We start from the raw sequence: 17,409 nt of genomic DNA, 5'->3' as shown, positions 1-17,409 counted from the left end.
GCCCTATCACAGTTCCATGGGCTTTTCCTCAGTTAAAACTAACGCTACAATTCTTGCTTTAATGGAATCCACCTGGACTCTCCCCATGCTCCCCAGTGCCTCCTTATCCCTCCTGACCACTGGTCTGTTGGCTCTTTCTCCTGAAGAGAGGCTCTCTCCCCGCCTTGAGCCACATCTCTCATGGCCTTTGCTCAGACATAAATATACAATAAAGGAAATTACCACCACTAATCATCCAAATACCCTTAAATCCCTATCATCCCCCTGATGTTCTTCTTCAGCCACTTTGTGGTTAAAGGCAATCTGCTGCTCAATGGGAAACGCACAGTTCAGGAGGCACAGGGCAGCATGCTTCTTGCTGCTCCCATTGGTCAGGGTCACAGGCCTTTTGTCTGCACTGCAGCTGCACTGGTGACTGGACACCCTTGGCTGTAATCAGGACGAATCCCCAGTGAGGAGAAGACCATGGAGTCTTCAGTGAGAGGGCCAGAGAGGTTCATTTTATCTGGGAGCCATACACCAAAATCATTGATTTAAAATCCATTCCCCAGAGAAGGTCCAATGGGCAGGTACAGTGCGGGTCACAGGAGCTAGAGCAAACCCTCCAGGGAGGAAAATGAGCCAGGGAAAGTGGAGAGTAGCAGGAGATGTCTCCTAGTGCTGCGATCTGGGATAGTCTCCTGGGTGCTGAAACTCCCTAGGGCCTTTGATATAATGACCATGGGCTACTTTATATATCAAATGGTGCATAAGTCCCACCATATCCTGAGAAGAGTGCCAAGCCTTCCTAAGGGGGTCCGGTGTGGTGCCAAAGGAAGGGTATTTATGCCAGTGATACCTGTCAGCCCTGATGAGAGGTAGGTGCACTAATCTCATCTTGTGAGAGAACAGACCACACCATCTTCCCCCTCCCCATCCGCTAAGGATGCCCCTTTTTCCTGCTCAGCTGCAGGCATTAAGGTGCCATGAACCACAATAGCGATGAGTGGCTGGGGCTCACAAAGTCAGTTCCTGTAGTCTCCACTGACTTAGGACTGGGGTGGGCAAGCAGTGGTGGAGCACGAAGCAGCAAGGAGATAAAGAGGATTCAGCATTTAACATGTGGGTGGGAGGGGCTAAGCTCCAGCCATTATAGGGTATAATTCTATCTAGGGGTGTTACTGACTTTGGAGACCCCCTATCCTGAAGCAGGGAGTGGGGGGTGAAGGTGCTCTCATTTCAGTCTGCAGTCCAAGAAGCCCTGCCGATGCAGGCAGGGTCACCCCTCCCCAAAATACAGCCAGACCTAGCCTGGTATCAGTAGGAACATTGCCCCCAAACAATGTATATCCTCTCCCTGCCCTTTGGCAGCAGGTGCAGTAGCAGAACCTGTCCCCAGAGACAGCTACGTGCCTGCCTCTCAGCCCCCGCTATGCCAGAGGAGGTTGGGATCTGTAATTTTCCATTATTGCTGCTTATCAAGTGTCAGCGTTCCAGCGACCTTCAAGAGCGTCCGTTCCTCTCGTCACGGCTGGGACCAAAACCCTGCCGCCACTGCAAGTACATCACATTGGTCTGCATCTTGTTCACTCTTCAGCATTTACATGGGGGAATTTGCGGAGCAATAGGACTCCAGGCCTAGAGGGGATTGGATGCCTCACTCCTCTTCCCTTCGTTGCCCCTTGCTCTCCACACAGGTCAGCATCTCACTCTAGCCTCTGGCTGGGCTGTCTCTCCTCTCCTTCATTTGGTTTGGTTGCTGCTTGAGGCAACTGTCTTTAGAGCCCAAAGGTTTCCCAGAATCCTTTGCAGCAGTCTGTCAATGTCGCTGCTGAAGCAGCAGGATTTGTGGATGTGTCCGAGGCCTAGCCAGACATAGGGTAGCCACCTAGTTTTTGCAGGATTGTCCCCTTTTTTGGAGGTAGCTGTCCTGGGACATCTGTAAGGGTGCACGCTGACAGCTGTCCAGTTTTATGGGCTCAGGATCATCCTGGCTGCCTGATATTTGGACCACAGAAGCAGTAACCCTAGCTACACCTGAACACAAGGGACAGACTCCCTTCTGGAGAGGGAATGAGGTGATCAGACTATCCCCTGGTAGCGTGGAGCAGACTGGGACTGGCCTATTGATGGGTGACCCTACTGGAGCATTCTCTCCTCTCTCTATTCCAGGGAAGGCATAGATGGCTGTGTACTCAGGCCTACATATTCAAAAATTATCCACATAATTTTGGGTGCCCAACTTGGGGCCTGATTTTTCAGAGGCACAGAGGACCTACGACTCCACTTGAAGTCAATGGGAGCTGTGGGCGCTCAGCACTTTCGAGAGTTAGGCTCTACAGGGCCACATTTGGGCCCTCAAAACTGGAGGCACCCAAAACTACTGGACAATGGGGAACATTAAGGCTTTAGCCTGGCCCTGAAACTGCCCTGTCAACTGTGGGGGAAGAATAATCCGGTGAAAGCAGCAACTCCGAGGGCTGCGTAAACGGGCTCTCTCCCCGCAAGCCAATATTTCCCCTGTGTCCTTCCTGCAACGTTAGAATTTAAATGCTCCTTGCACTTGACTTTCAACTACTCCCCAGTGGCCTGCCTTTAAGCAGAGCCCGGTATATGAGCCAATCGATATTTACACTCCCCCTCTGTATGAAATTACCCTTCTGAGTGACGGATAAGAAGCTTTTATAAATGTCCCATTCACCTAGTCCTATCAGCATCTTAATCAGAAGTCAACACTTCCCAATATTGCTTTAGAACAAGAGCAACCCACAGTGCTGCCTGGAGATGCCTTCGCAGAGCACCTGTGGAGACAACAGGTCCCACCATGAGGTCCTCCACTTTGGGCCACATGTCAGGGAGTATGATCTAGTGAGCAAAGCCCGAAAATTGGACTCCTAGATTGTATGCCCAGCTCCACACCTGGCCAAATATGTGATATGGAAATTAGTAACCTAGAGCGCTGTACAAAATGTTGAGTTAATTAGTATTTAGAAAACATCTTTGAGATCCTTCGTTGAAAAGCACAATGTTATTATTCGATTGAAGATGAGGGTAGCTGTAATCTGCTCCATTTAAATTAACTGCTGGCCTCAGGCTTCTTATAAGTAGCCAATGTGATCCTTGTTTGTGCCAGCTGTTGACATTCCTATCCTAGATGATCAGTTCAGGGGTGAGAAGGAAGGATGGGTTATCAACAAAGCCATCAGACACAAATATAACGAGTTTTTATTCTATCCCTTTGGCTTTTCTTCACCTAGCACAGGCAGACCATAGGATGCATTAGACTCACCCAGTTATTACAGCTGGGAAGGGACCCACTGAACTTCAACAAGTTCATCTGCTACTCGATAAAGTCAGAAGGCAACATGTTGAGGAGTGGTAGAAGGAAACACCAACTATTGGATTTGGCAATTGCAGGATATTGCTAAGGCAAATGGCAGAATGTGACTCAAAAATGATTTGTCATTAATAATAATAATAAATACCTGGTGCTTATATAGCATTTTTCATCTGTGTAAGAACAGCATCAGCCGTTGCACTCTCCGGGATAAAATGATCCTGGGTTGTAAGTCTCATGGTTTAGGGCATAAGATGATCACTGTACAGATCAGGAATTATTTCCTTCCCCCTGTTCCAGCATGGCAGTGGTAGGTGCATTACAGGAATTTTACACAGAGGCATTCAGAATTAGCCACGGTCAGTACCAGGATCCCAGACTAGAGGTACTATTGATCAGTTTGCCATGCACAAACACTATTATTCCTCTGTATTCTCTCCAACTGGTGCTTGTAAAGCCATGACTTGGAAATTCCTAGTGATTTTTAACCCCATCTCCTGCTGAAGCTCGTTCTATCTTTGACTCAATCATATCACTCATTTGCAGATTCCGCATTCCCTCCAAACGCTTTTCATCCTAGTTGCTTGCATTTGACCATTGCGAGGTGTTTCTCTGTAGCAAATTGTTTTCAGCAGTGTATGAAATATGGAGATTTTTCATAAAGGTGATTGAATTATGGTGGGGAAAAAAAAAAGATTTGCAGATATATTGATGGTATAATGGCTTACTTTCCTCCACTGCTATTAGTGGGTTATATTATTCATTGCTCATGAATATTCAGCTGACCCTTGGAATATTAATAGCAACATTTTCAGTTCCATCCCAACCATTCCATGAAGTTTAGCGCAAACTATTATGTAACCTAGGCAAACAAGGTGGGTCTTTGTCCCTCTCTAGTGACTAGACCATGTATAGAGGTTTATGAATCTGCTACTGCCCCTTTGCTAATAGACCTAACTTTTCCGCTCAGACAATAGAGGGTCATGATTTTAGATCCAGTGGCCACAGGTTCAGATCCACATTCAGCCTCTCTAAGGACACTGTTAGTATGACATACAGGAAAGCTTCCTATTCAGTATTCACTATTAATCATTTATTATCCTCCAGCCTGAAAAGTTTCAGTTGCCCAACCAGGGAGTAGAAGCAATATATAACAGGATGTAGGGGACCAATCAATCCTAATAGTCAAAAAGGAGAGTCTGGCAACAACCCATAGGCTGAGAACTGTTAATCTGGACTCTCAAGGGAATACTTATGAATAGTCAAATGAGTTCACAGAAATTCAGGGTCAGTTCACAAGTGATTTGCAAACGGGGGAAAAAAAGGAGGGTAAATTCCCAATGCATATTGTTTTACAATTTAAGCTGCTCAAATATAAATTGATAAAATAAAATATAAGACAAGCATGGCACAGACTCTAAATTCTGTATGAAAACTCACAATGTGGAACAGTTTTAAAAAGTTGCTTTTCGCTCCACTCTCCGGCAGGAGCAGCTCAGAGGCCAGAAGAACAGTCATAGGATGGTAACAATTTGTAGTCCTGGATTTGAACCAGTCACCTTGAGGTAAAAGCTTGCTCCCGCCACTCCCTGAGTCAGCCAGTCCTGCTGCCATGCAGTGTTTGATAGACGTGTGAAAGGTTTCACACAGCTCTGATCTCATGCAAGTGCCCCACCAATATCAGAATTTTTTTACAATAGGAGATCTGATCCTTTTTAAAAGCAGCAGATCCCATTAAACAATCAGATGCATCAGTCAGGCCCCATAAATCAATGTTGGGTGTCAAGTAACTGATGCGTAAATCAACAAAAGGCAAAATACAGTTCTGAAGAAGGTTTTCAGGCTGACTTCTTCAGCTCTAGACAGCAGGCCACCAGCATGGTACTAAGCAAAACAAAGTCATTCTTTGTTAGGCATCCCCACCAAGTCTCTCCTCCTGCAAAGCACAAACCATAGAATCTCACCGATTCCTGCATCAAGCCCAACAAGTTGTGAAAGTTCTATTATCCCTGCTTTTCATCTGTTTCCCACCTGTAGTGACCCATGATCACCCAACAGCTCAATGGCAGAATTAGCACCCAGATCTCCTTGCTCCAGTTCCCCATGCACTATGCTACGCTACCTTCAGTACCAAGAGTTATTGACTGCATAACTTCAATCTCTCCAACAGGGAGAGGGACTCAATGACCTTTTTTAGGGGTAGGGATAGCTCAGTGGTTTGAGCATTGGCCTGCTAAACCCACGGTTGTGAGTTCAATCCTTGAAGGGGTCATTTAGGGATCTGGGGCAAAAGTCTGTCTGGGGATTGGTCCTGTTTTGAGCAGGGGGTTGGACTAGATGACCTCCTGAGGTCCCTTCCAACCCTAGTATTCTATGATTCTATAAACAGCACCAGGGACCATTCAGGGCTGTTGATTCTATCTGCAGCTACAATAACCTGTGTGCTATTTCCCATCCCCTCCCCCTTTAAAAGCACCAGTGAAAGGAGCTGGTGGCAGCCCTGGAGAAGGAAGTCTTGCATTCATCCCCCAGAAAGGTACAGCATGGCTAGTGCACGTCTCCCATGGGTATCTCTCCCTCCCCATCCCCATGTACCTCAAGTCTGGCCTAAAGGTACCATCTACAAGATGAGACTAAGTGAGTTATTTGTGGTCCTTTCAAGCACTTGGCCTCTCTGCTGAGACCAGAAGGAAAAGGGTGTTAGAAATCAGTTCCAGCTGTAATTGGATGATGAGCAGCACCTGAATGGGCTCAGTTGGGACCAAAAATTTTCATAAACTTCTGGTACCTTCTGGCCTGTTTTAGATCAGAGATTAATAACTGTCAAACAGAAGGTAAGTCCTAAGTCCTACCATTCAGATCTGTATGAGCCAAATTCACCAGAGGCTAAGAGGGCTGTTCCTATCCACTTACATCAAGGCTGAATTTTGTCCTAAGTTGTCAGGCAAAGCAGCAGTCTGAGTACAAGGGAGTCCACAAGAAACCATGCCACCGAGAAAACAAATGGGAAAATATTCACGTTGTGTCTTGTGTGGGTTTCATTGCGACACTGTAATTAGAGACAATGCCACACAGTGAGATTTTCCAATACAGGACTCCAGTTAGATAAATCATATTCATTCTATGTGGGTAAAAGATAGCATTGTCGCCAGGCTAAATAGACTTGGTATGCTGTGGCTTCCTCAAATCAGCAGGCTGTAGGAAGCTGTACCAGTTCACATGAGCTCAGCTTTCCTTTAGGGATAGCACTTCTTTCCCTGCAGCAGTTTTGAGATCGAATCCTGACTTGGGTCACAATTAGAATGAGTTTGGGAAGTTTCAGCACAGTCCCTAGCTGACATCTGACCCGCTCACGTACACACAGAGGCGGATTAAGATTCATTGGGACTCTTTGCCCTCCACATACACTCCCCTTCGCATGGGGCTCTGCCCCTTGCTCCTCCTCTTGTGGCCTCCTGGACCCTTCACCTGCCCTGGGCAATGCACCCCAGGGGGCGGGGACACGGACTGCTCTCAGATCCCCCAGCCCTCCACCTAGGGCAGGTGGAGGGTCCAGGGCTCCCCAGAGCAGACCAGGCTCCCTAGGCAGCTCTTACCATAGTCCGGCTCCTGCTTCTCTGGCCAGGGGGCAAAGCCTCGAAAGCAAAAGGAGGAGCAGGGGCGGGATCACAGTTCTAGCACCAGCGGCCCACACACACTTCTACACAGGTTCCGGCACTCCTGATGGGGCCCCCAAATTGGCTGGGGCCTGTGAGTTAATCCGCCACCGCATGCACGTGCAGTAGCCTGGGACAATTCCACATGACTGGCACTCTCTAGCTTAGCAAGGCTCAGGACTTGAAGAGCAGGAAGTTTTGGATGAGAGGATTAAGGTGCATTGGCAGAGCTGTGTGGTCTCATTGTTCTCTCCTGTCCTGTCCTCTCTGACTCCCTGTGGAGTCCCATCTGGCCTGCTTCCCCTCCCCAGTGCCAGGAAACCAATGCCAGCCTTGAGGCCTCAGAGAAGAGACCCGGCCAGCCTGCATTTCCCGACTGGATTTATCACTACTTGCCCCTTTCTCTGCAGTGACACACCAGTTGTGTTCTGGACAAAGGCCATGCCAATTAGATTCTTTCCATTGTGCAGCCAGGGACAGCCAGAGTTAGCTGGTGCCATCCAGCAGATCAAATCCCCTTCTGGCATGTGAGAGAGTTGCCAGTCCCATAGGAATCAAGTGGCACCTTCCTCTCCTGCGCCCTGGATAAATGCTGTTAGCCACCTCCTTCGGCTGTAGGAGAGGAGCACCGAGGAAGTGCAGGGAGGGGGGAAATCAGGAGTGGGGGTGGCAGTGAGGACAGAGGACTTCTGCTGAAGATACACAAGTATTCCCATTGCCCATCACCTTCACACTAGGCTCTGTGTTTTCTCTGACAGAAAAGCGGGTTAGGACAATTGTCTTCCCCACCTACCCCCTAATGCAAACAAGGCAAAGGGCCCTGTTGTTTCAGACCCTGAGGGCAGAGACCACTGAAGACAACACTGATTACAAAGAGCCCCCCACTCTCCGGCTGGCGTGTGACAAACCACAGAGGAGCAGCAGTGCTGCCAACCACGGTGACTGAGGCCAAAGAGAGAGGAGGCCGAGGGACACAAGGGCCTGCTTGTTCGGATTTTGTTTGGGAGTTATTTGAAATTCAGCAGCAACTGGTGCTGGAAAACAGAGTCCACTCACAGCCTCTCTCTTCCCATTCATCCCCGGCCCGGCAAAAGCGCGTGGGGGTGGGGGGGGAAATATAGGCTGGCGAGCAAGAAAAATACCAGTTTCCTCACAATAACGCCTGCCAGAGACCAGACTAGTCTCCCAAGGGGTGGAGTGGGAGCTCTGTCACTGGAGACGTTTAAATCTAGACTGGATAAAGCACTAGGAAATACACTGCAGAAGGCAGCCCTGCCCTGGCCACCAGGAAGGCACAACATGGCCTGGTACTGTAGGCCATCTCCAGCTCTTTGCTAGGAGACCTCTGCTCAGAACCTGCCAGGCTGCCTCCATTCTAAGGTGGAAGCCGATCACCGTTCTCTGCCCCACTCCAAATACCTGTTACTTATTCAGAGGGGCAGGAGTGGAAGCTTACTAGCTAGGGATATGAGGAGTCAGAGGCATTGGGTAGGGGGCAAGAAATGCTACACAGAGACACATGAGCGGTCCATTTAGTGCAGTATCCCATCCCAAACTGTGACCAGTGCCCAAATGCTTTATCCCCCATGTTATATCTGTACTCAGCCAGTGCAATACGGGGCATGAAGGACCTTGCATTATGCAGTACTATACACCAAGATTTGCAGCACAAGGTGTTCACAGTGTATATAGGCTTGGAAGCACTTGATTTTTGCCGGAAAAACATCCATTTCACCATGTAGCAGGGTGCTGCTGCAAGGGCATCTAATTAGCCCCTGCTCAGCCAGCGCCAATCAGGGGAAATAGATTGGGGCTGGGGAGAAGTCTGGTGCCTGGCCTCTGGAACTGGCTGCACCTGTGGGCCTGCTGGTTGAACAGCCATAAAGGCTGGCTGGCAGCCAGAGCAAGGGCAGTCTCTAGGCTGGGGGAGACTCCCTGTAAAAGAGGAGACAGTAAGACCTGTAAAGCTCTGTAAATAGTATCACTGGTGGTGGGATCTTTGTGTGAATAAAAGCCACGGGTGCTGCATCAAGAAAAGGCTCGCAGTGCTTTATTGGAATAGCAAAGAGCTCGGGGGGGGCGAGGAAAGGACCTGGTTACACACCATCAACACAAACCAATGGAAAAAATATTTCTATTGATAACAATCAAAATGTACAGCTGGACAAGGAAAGAAAAGTGCTGCTTGAGAACTAGGAGCTTTTGATTTAAGGATATTTGCTTTGTATGTTTTGTAGGTGACATTACCATCTTTGTTTTAACTTACAAACTTTTTAAAATTTCAACCTTTATTGACATGAAATAATTATTATTGAACTCTACTCTTCTCTGACACAAACATCCCCAATTTTCCACACCTGTGAGAATTTAAATTGATAAAAATAGAAGAAAAAATGCTTAAAAATAAACATTTTTTTATTTTTAGAATTTTGATGGATAATATCAAATTGAGTTCTGCTAAGCCTGAGTATAAAGGAGGTAGAGGATGGAGCTTTGGGGATGAGGTTTATCAGAACTCCATATTGGCAGCCTGGCACTTATCGAATCCCAACTTTAACACTGACTTATCACCTCAGGTGAGTCACTTAACTCCTGTGCCTCAGTTTCCTCATCTCTCCAGTAAGGAGAGCCACCAAGACACAGGAGGCTCCATTACTTCATGAAAGCAACGTGCTACTGAAGTGGGAAAAAAAAAATCAGTGGAACATGGTCGTGTCCTAAGGGGCAGAACTCCAGAGAGCGAGGCCGGGGGTAAGAACGAGCAGAATGTTATAAAAGATGCTCCAGAGAGTTATAATGTTGGAGTGCTCTGGCGGGCACCACAGCAGGGTGACACAAGATTAGCTGTTTGATTGAGTAGTGCAGCATCCAGGTATTTCTTCCTCCTATTGGCAAAATCCTGAGGTTCTTTCTCAGGCAAAACTTCCCCGGCACCATTGGTTTTATATGACAGATGAGTACAGCTCTCAGGATCCGGTGCACTTTTTGCAGGGTGCCCGGGCCCAACGCTCGCTCCTTAGCTCTGCTGTGTCCCCTTCCCCCTTCAGTTTGGCTAAGGAGCTATAAGAACCAGCAGGTTCCATCCTCAGATGAAGATAGTTGCATATTGTTTTAAGAATAGGGGGTCTGTTGGCAAGGAAACGAGTATTTTGCCATCTAGATCCGTCACATCAGAGAGAGAGAGAGACAGAGGCAACAGGAGACTCCGTAATGCATCAACTTCTGCTGAAAGACCCAGCAGCCTGCGTCTCCCCAGCCGGCAACCTTGCTGCTGCCCCTTTCTGTGGCACTTCTCGCTCTTCCACACAACTCGTGTGAAATGCAGCAGAGCCGTCCTTGGAATCTAATTGGGGCAACAGGTGAACGGGTAGCAGCGGGGCTGGAATGACAGAAGCCAGGGCCCCAGCTCCAGAAGCCACTTGAGAGTGAACGCCGAGTGGAAGTCCAGGGATACAGAATTGAGACGACAGGCTCGAATTGTTGCCCTGTGCAAGCCACAATCCCAGCGACTGTGAGCGCCCAGCTTTGTGGGAATCATATGTCTAATGGTTCTCTGGCTACAAAAGGGCTGCACTTTGTATGAAATCGCCCTCCTGGTTTCCAGAACTACTAATGATACTTAAATAGCTCTTTCAAACATCAACTATGTAAACCTCACAACAGCCCTCTTAGGCAGGTATGCGTTATCCTTGGTGTCAGAGCCAGGAATATAACTCACGTGTTCTCAGGCTTCTGCCTCCGAACTCCTCCTGGGCCCACTGCCCTGACATCTCTGACTCATGTCCATCTACTCCCCATAGCTAGTTATTGAAAAGATCAGATCGGCTGGCTTTAGAGATGGATAAAAAGAGGCATGACAAAGACATATAAAGAACGAATGGTATAGTGAAGATAAGTGGGGAATTTCTTTTCGCCCTGTCGCGTAACACCAGAACCAGGGGACATTCACTGAAATTGAAAGGCCACAAATTTAAAACCAACAAAAAGGAAATAGTTCTGTACCCAGCACACAACTGGCCCGTGGAACTCCCTGCCACAAGATGGCATTAAGGCCCAGAGATTAGTAGGATCCTAACAAGAATACCAGACTTAGAATAGTGAGGATTAAAAGAATGAATGACAGAATGAACTTTTGGCAAAATTATAAACCCTCATGCTTCAGGAGACAAGGCAAACTAACTTCGGGAGGCCAGGAAGAAACTTGTTCTGGAGGGCAGGTTATCCCATAACTACCCACCTGCAGGGTTCTTGCTTCTTTCTCTGAGGCTTCTGGTGCTGCCCACTGTCAGAAACAGAGTACTGGGCTAGATGGACCCTGCAGGCTGCTGGCCTGTCTCCCCAGTCCAGGAAGGGCTAATGCAAGATCCCAAATCTGTTCAGGCCCTTCTGTCAGGGCACAGTTTTGTCCTTCAAACGTAAGACTCACAAAGTAACATAAACCAGGCTAAGTGAGGTGACATCTTTGATTGGACCAAGTCCTGCCACCGGAGCCGGCCTCCCTCCTGTAGCTCTCCCCTCAATTGAGCCACTTGCTGATTTTTATAATCACTCATTCAGTCTCAGCTGGAAGGTACCTGGTCAGTCACAAATGAAACAGGACCCAACTCCTCTTAAAGGGCCAGCCAGCCTGTGACAAATCTCTGGTCTGATCACTATAGCTGCCTCCTTGCATTCCCTCTCTGATCTCATACCCGCCTACACCACCTCCTCCATACATGCCGCTCCTTCAGTTTCCCACTTGCTCTCACATCTCTGCTCACTTTCTCAAGTCAGTCTCCACCTTCCCTCTCTGATGGCATCTCCACCTCCCTGTCCACAGATCTCCGGTGAAGCTCTGTGGTTTGGACATAGTATCATAGACACAATATCAAGGAGCCAATGCTCATCTTCTATTCACCAACTCCCCCGTCTCCAGTCACCCCACTACTCCAACGTTACCCTCCTCTCAGTGTTAGCTCCAATTCCATTGATCAATCGAGCAGGTGTTAGACTACCTTTCCCTTCCTCCTTGACCCTGCAGGCTTCCCCTTTCAGCATGCTTTCCAATGCTTTGCTCGTTACTGGGTCTTCCACACCTGAGCAGATCTGCCTCTAAAGGAATAGTCATGCTCAATATTCCCTTGTCTTAATCTCATCCCATGACTCCCAGTCATACCCTCTTGTACTCCCCTAAATAATGATGTCTCCTGGGACGTTACATCTTCCCAGTATTTGCAGACAGAGGCAGGGCCTGGCATTCTATCCGTTGCACTTCCCCCATCTAGGTGGAATTCTTTGTGGCCACTTCCCCATATTTAAACCTCACGTTAAAAACCTGCACCAACCTTTTCTAACTTGCTAAAATTAGACACCTAAATTCACATTTAGACCCCTAGAAAGACTGATCTTCATAAGTGCTGAGCGCTCACAGTTCTTATTGATGGGGATGAAGTGCCCTTCCAGCGAAGACACGGATATATGTAGCTACAATACCGTGAAGGTTTTTCTTTTCTATGAATTGACCCTTTACATTTTAGGAGCCTGCTGTCAGCAGCCATTAAAAGAGGCAGAGTTCCCTGCAGACTGTTATAGAGGAGAGATGCAAAAATACATTCTGCTCTCCCATGAAAATGGGATTGTGGCCTCCTCTTGTTTTCTTGATCATTTTGTGTATGGGAGTGTAATGCTGGTGGCCTAACTTCATTTGGTTCTGCCTTTCCTACAGTAAGCGGCATCACCAACTTAAGTCTTGCAATATCTGGTTTTTTTAATGCCCCAGCTTCTGGAGTCATGTGATTATGTAAGAATTTCAGCTTTCATTTAAAACAAAAAACATTTCTGGGCTTCAAGGCTATGGATAAAGCCTGAAAATGCCCAAGTGTAACCTAAAGGCTCTAAAGGCAGAATGCAAATAAAAAGAACCCAAAGTTGTTGGTTTTTTTAATAATGCTGTGATATTTGGGGGCATGTCTCTTGCTTTGTGAGCACGTGCCCTTAGAAATGCTACATGACCATGTAGGTTAAAACAGTGGGCATGCAGTGCATCTTCATTCATTGCTATCCAAAGCAAACTGCATTACACCCTACATTCAGGCCAGACAATTAGCTTCCCGGTGCCTAGGGCTGAAACCGGCCAGGAAGCAGCGTTTCAAGGGCAGCCTCCCCAGGCAGCTAGAGGCATCTCTGTGCACCACTAAAATGAGAACCCACTTTGCCTGGTTTTTACGAAAAGTCCAGTCCCTTCTGTTACAAAGATAGAGTCCACACGAAAAACACTACGGTGAATAATACCACATGGCCTCATGTTTCCGCTTCTAACCCCAATTCTTTCCTCCTGTCCCCTACCTAGGCAGGTTAGCAGGCAGCGTTCCATCTCTAGCCATCCAGCATCAAGTACATCATCATTCCACCAGCATAGACATAACCCAGCCAGCCAGCCATGTCCTCCCTGGCATTTAAAAACACCTCAAATCTATCTATGCGTTGTTTGGCTGGGCAGGGGAGGAGATGAAGGAGGGCGGTAAGAGGGGAAAAAATAAGAATCCCCATGACGCAACAAATCTGAAAAAAAAAAAAAATCTTTACAACCTGTGTTGGGCACTAAATACTAGGCAGAACTCTAAACATAGACTATAAAGTTAGAGAGGCTTATAAATTAAGCCCATTCTGTCCCTTTTAACTAAAAAGTGACCTTACTGTGGAATTAAATGTGTTTTTCATCTTGTGATCTACAGTGCCATAAAAAGTGGCTGATTGTTACACTTCCATGGTTTACAGCAAAGCCAACCCCCCGATAAGTATCTCTGTGAAACTAGATCACAGCCCAGGCCACGCACCGGCGCTTCCTTTACAATTAACTCCCTGCCCTCAATTTTTCAGGGGGGACATAAAGAGTCTGACTTGTTGTAGTGGGGGGCCCTCCTCTACAGAGAACCCCCTGGCAGCCTGGTACAGCACCAATAGTGCATCTCTGCCTCAGTTTCCCTGAGTGGGGGTTTTAATAAGTCCAATGAGGCTTGGATATTAAACAGCACCCCTTTCAGGAGTCTAGTTTATTCAACCCCAAAGGCTGAATGTCACACAAACAAGCCTCCCCCTCACCTTCTCTGGCACGTACAGGGCTATCTTCCAATTGTCCCTCCTTAAGGCAGGGGTTTCCCACAGTTCTCCTCCGTGGAGCTGGGCTGTGATTTAGGACAGCTTCAGGGCTTTAGCCAGCTTCTCCTTCAGGTGTCCTCCTACCCTCAGGCTGGGAGGGACCAGCAGGCAGAACTTCCCCTGCTGCTGTTTTCTCCCTGTTAAAGCGAGGCCCTTAGGAACCAGCTTCCTCCCTGCAGCATCTATAGGCATGTGCCCCGCTAGGCAGGAGGAGGCAGCATTTATGCTGGCCTCTTCTCCCAGCTCTTTCCTTATTGGCTGGGAGAGAGGGGAGCCCTGCCCCACCCTCTGCAAGGCTCCACACCCTTAAAGATACAGTAACAGGATTCCTTTTAACTGCTACTTCTTCCCTGGACCCTTTTCCTCTCTCCCCATATCTCCACAGGCCCTGTTATCAGATCACTCAAAACTCTTAAAGGTCATGTCATGTGACGGGGAGGACTGAACAGTAGGCAGTATGGGTCAGATGACCCCACCACGCTCACCCCTAGAACATTAACTGTAGCATGTTTTTACAATGAGATAGGATGTTTTCCTTCCCAATTTGATCTTTTACCTTATCAAAGATCATCACCAATATTAACTTACTATTCTAGGCAGTGGGCCTAATGGGTAGTGCATTGGATTTAGACTCAGGAGACTTGGGTTCCATTTGCAGCTCTGCCACTGGACTTGGGCAAGTCACTACTTCTCTATGCCTCAGTTTCCCCATCTGTAAAATGGGAATAATGATACTGAGCTCCTTTGTAAAGCCATTTTTCATCAGTAGATTTCCGGTCCTACATAAGAGCTAGGTATTATTATTTATAATACTTTGGGCCAGGATCCTCTAGTCCAGCTGAGCTGCACTCTGCACAGAGCCAGAAGCAGCAAGGTACAAAGCTTTTATATACATATATAGTCCCTTTGTGAGTCCCTGGGACTGGCCTAAGATGTAGCTGGCTGCCCATTGTTCCCTGGGGCCATTCTGGCAGCCAGAAGAGCTAGGATTACCCTTTTCCCTGAGGAAAAAACCCTACTCAAGGTCTAGAGAAGGGGAGACACAGGTAGCTGGATAAACCCATTTTAAGGTCCCTTTGCACTACTAGAGCAGCTCAGAGGAGTCATCAAGGACCCAAGGATCTAGCCTCTTATTTTTACTGACCAACTTTCATCCAGAACAATCAGACTCTTTCTGATCAGAGTTACTCACCAACTGCTGAGAAGGTCACCTCTGGGGTGGCATTCTGGGCAGGGGCGGCTCTAGAAAGTAGGCTGCCCCAAGCAGCGCGGAGCGCTGCGCCGCCCTTCCCCGGTCCCGCGGCGGGTCCCCTCTTCCCGCGGCTCCGGTTGAGCTCCCGCCGGCATGCCTGCGGCAGGTCCGCTCGTCCCGGGCTCCGGTGGACCTGCCGCAGGCATGCCGGCGGGAGCTCCACCGGAGCCAAATGCCGCCCCCCGGGAAACGGCCCCCCTCACTAACAGCACCACCATCACTGGTTCTACTTTTCCCCAACTGTAGCAGTCTTAGCAGAGAGACAAAAGACTCCATGGTCCCTGGAGACTACACTACACTCCCACCAGCAGCGGTGAGTGAGGCTTGTATGGGGCAGCGGTGCGTGCTGTGCGGCTTAGGCTACGTGACTCACGCCAGGGGACGCGGGCCAGGTCTCCAGCTGGTGTACATCAGTCCAGTTCCACTGACTTCAGCAGAGCGATACGGGTGTATACCAGCCGAAGAGCTGGTCCAGCAAGTCAATGGCAGGGGTTAAGCCGAGTCTCCAGAGACCCTGGAACCTTTCACCAGCAATAGATTCACACCTGGGAAAAAAAGTGAAGATTTAAAAAATTACAAAAATAAGTGATTGTACAGTTCCCTGGATCGGGGCCTCTACGCACCACAGCAGCCCATAGAATCATATGGAATTCGCCCAAACTCATTTGAAGTCATCCAGATTTAAAAAGATTAGATCTTTATTTTTGGCCAGAAGACAAGTATTTTCAGTGGCAGTTTCACCATTTTCACAGCCTCAGATAGGGACTTCTTAAAATAAAGAAAAGGGATGGACTATATCTGAACACTGTTCTCAAAGAGCAGCTGGCATAAGGTACTGTGGTTACTCTCACGCAATGCAGATTTTCTCCCCTACTCAGCTCCTTCTACCTGGCATGTCCAGACAAGAATATCAGTTTGGGGGCTTTTACAGATTTCTGGTTCTTTACATGAGATGTTTCATAACACTCCAATACCACTGCTATACTGCGCTTGTGGAGAACCACATAAATAACATCTGAAAGGCAAAGAAAAAAATTGAGATCTAAGCAAAACCAGTTTCCTGCCCTCCTCATTATTTGTATGGCAGTAATGTGGAGAAGCCCCAGCTGAGAGCCAGGTCTCAGAGAGCTGGGTGCTGTACACACATATTGTAAGAGACAAAAGGTGGGAGAAAGCAAGCATCATTAGCATTGTTTTCAGAGGAGGAATTCAGGCACAGTGGGATTAAGTAACTGCCCAAGGTGACACAGAATGAACATAAGAACGGCCCTACTGGGTCAGACCAAAGGTCCATCTAGCCCAGTATCCTGTCTGCCGACAGTGGCCAATGCCAAGTGCCCCAGAGGGAATGAACAGAGCACGTAATCATGGAGTGGTCCATTCCCTGTTGCCCATTCCCAGCTTCTGGCAAACAGAGGCTAGGGACACCATCCCTGCCCACCCTGGCTAATAGCCATTGATGGACCTATCCTCCATGAACTTATCTAGTTCTTTTTTTAACCTCTTTATAGTCTTGGCCTTCACGACATCCTCTGGCAAAGAGTTCCACAGGTTGACTGTGTGTTGTGTGAAAAAATACTTCCTGTTGTTTGTTTTTAAATGCCTGTAGCAAAGCCAAGAATTCAGAGATAAATTCAGCGATTCCAAGGACAGAAGGGAGCACTGTGATCATCTAGCCTGACCTCCTGTAAAGGGCAGGACAACTGAATCCAGATCTCCCAGGTCTGAGAGCAGGGGTTTACCCAAATATATTCCTCCTCTCAGATCTCCAGTTTAGGGCAGACTGACGGAACTACACAAGTGACCTGAGCCATGTCTTGCCAGTTTTACACCAATTTAAGCCCTATAAACACTTCCTGCGGTGCCCTCCCAATCTTTATTGCCAAGGAGTTTTAAACACTCTTCTAGAAAGGGTGCCAGGGTGGCAGAATGGCCTGTGTGTCAAGAAGGATGCAAGGCCCCGTTTGGAAAACCTTGCTGAATAGCATCATTAATTCACAACCTCCCACTGCTGCCATTTGCACCAGAAAGACTGATTTTTCCCCCCA

General features: G+C 48.0%; 1 protein-coding gene across 1 annotated transcript in view; it reads right to left on the bottom strand.

The window, feature by feature from the left end:
• ADGRB1 (adhesion G protein-coupled receptor B1) overlaps positions 1–14,280 on the bottom strand; it is a 349,272-nt gene extending 334,992 nt beyond the window's left edge. Inside the window, exon 1 of the mRNA XM_039525203.1 lies at positions 14,053–14,280. The gene's annotated coding sequence lies outside the window, so the exon portion shown is untranslated. The remainder of the gene's footprint in view (positions 1–14,052) is intronic.
• Between the last annotated feature and the right edge of the window lie 3,129 nt (positions 14,281–17,409).

The sequence above is a fragment of the Mauremys reevesii genome, linkage group 2 (assembly GCF_016161935.1).
Source record: "Mauremys reevesii isolate NIE-2019 linkage group 2, ASM1616193v1, whole genome shotgun sequence".
Lineage (NCBI taxonomy): Eukaryota > Metazoa > Chordata > Testudines > Geoemydidae > Mauremys > Mauremys reevesii.
This window is presented reverse-complemented; position numbering and strand designations above follow the sequence as displayed.